The 772-nt window shown below is 56.7% G+C and overlaps 1 long non-coding RNA gene across 1 annotated transcript; it reads right to left on the bottom strand.

The window, feature by feature from the left end:
• LOC110267226 lies at window positions 1-437 on the bottom strand. Its single transcript, XR_002354592.1, has 3 exons — window positions 335-437; window positions 160-261; window positions 1-79 (listed from the first exon to the last, which is right to left on the bottom strand). It is a non-coding gene; the product is annotated as an uncharacterized LOC110267226 (long non-coding RNA).

The raw sequence follows: 772 nt of genomic DNA, 5'->3' as shown, positions 1-772 counted from the left end.
GCATTCAGAACCCGGCTCGGCTTGTTCTCTCAAGAGCAGAAACAGCTACAAGCGGCATAAGCAAACCGGATTCTAACTCCTAAAACCATTAACATCGCAATTACTTTATTACACGGAACAGAGCACTAACGCAGGGCTTTCGAAAGTCGAAATACTCACTGAAATAACAAAATGAAGCAGGCGCAGCTCCTTATCAACCCGGCAGTGGCTCCGTCAGTAACCCCAAGTGACAATCGCGAGCAAAAACACCGGTGACGGTAACTGTAACAACCACGCGGCGTTAACAACCTTTCCGGAATTCCAACAGAACAGAAACCAAATTCAAAAATCTTACCGGCAGTGGAACACGGTGGCAGCAGGGTCTCAAGTGGCAAAAGCTGAGTTCAGAGCTTCGGCGGTGCTCCCAGAGGTCACAGAACCACTCCCGACGGTCAGAATCACAGAGACGCAGCCCCCTTCTCCGGCAGTGACACCTGCTGCGGCCGAAACCCCTTTCTGACTGCGGCGCCGGCGACGCGAGCACTGCTGGGCATGGTGGCTGAACCCCAACTCAGCCTCTGATCTCTCCGTCTTTCCTGCTCGGTGTGACTGGACAGCCGTTCTCTCAACAGCACGGTGGCGGCAAACCCTGGCAGTGGCAGCGGCGGCTCAGCAGGGACAGGTTCCTGTAGCGGCAGCAGTGGCGCGGCCTCCTCTCCCCTGCGTCGTTCCCTTCTCCACGGTGGAACCCATCAGGGACGGCAGCAGCACCAACCGCGGCGGGTTGACTGCG

The sequence above is a fragment of the Arachis ipaensis genome, chromosome B09 (assembly GCF_000816755.2).
Source record: "Arachis ipaensis cultivar K30076 chromosome B09, Araip1.1, whole genome shotgun sequence".
NCBI classification, from domain to species: Eukaryota; Viridiplantae; Streptophyta; class Magnoliopsida; order Fabales; family Fabaceae; genus Arachis; species Arachis ipaensis.
The sequence above is the reverse complement of the archived record's forward strand: the minus strand, read 5'-3'. Positions and strand labels throughout refer to the sequence as shown.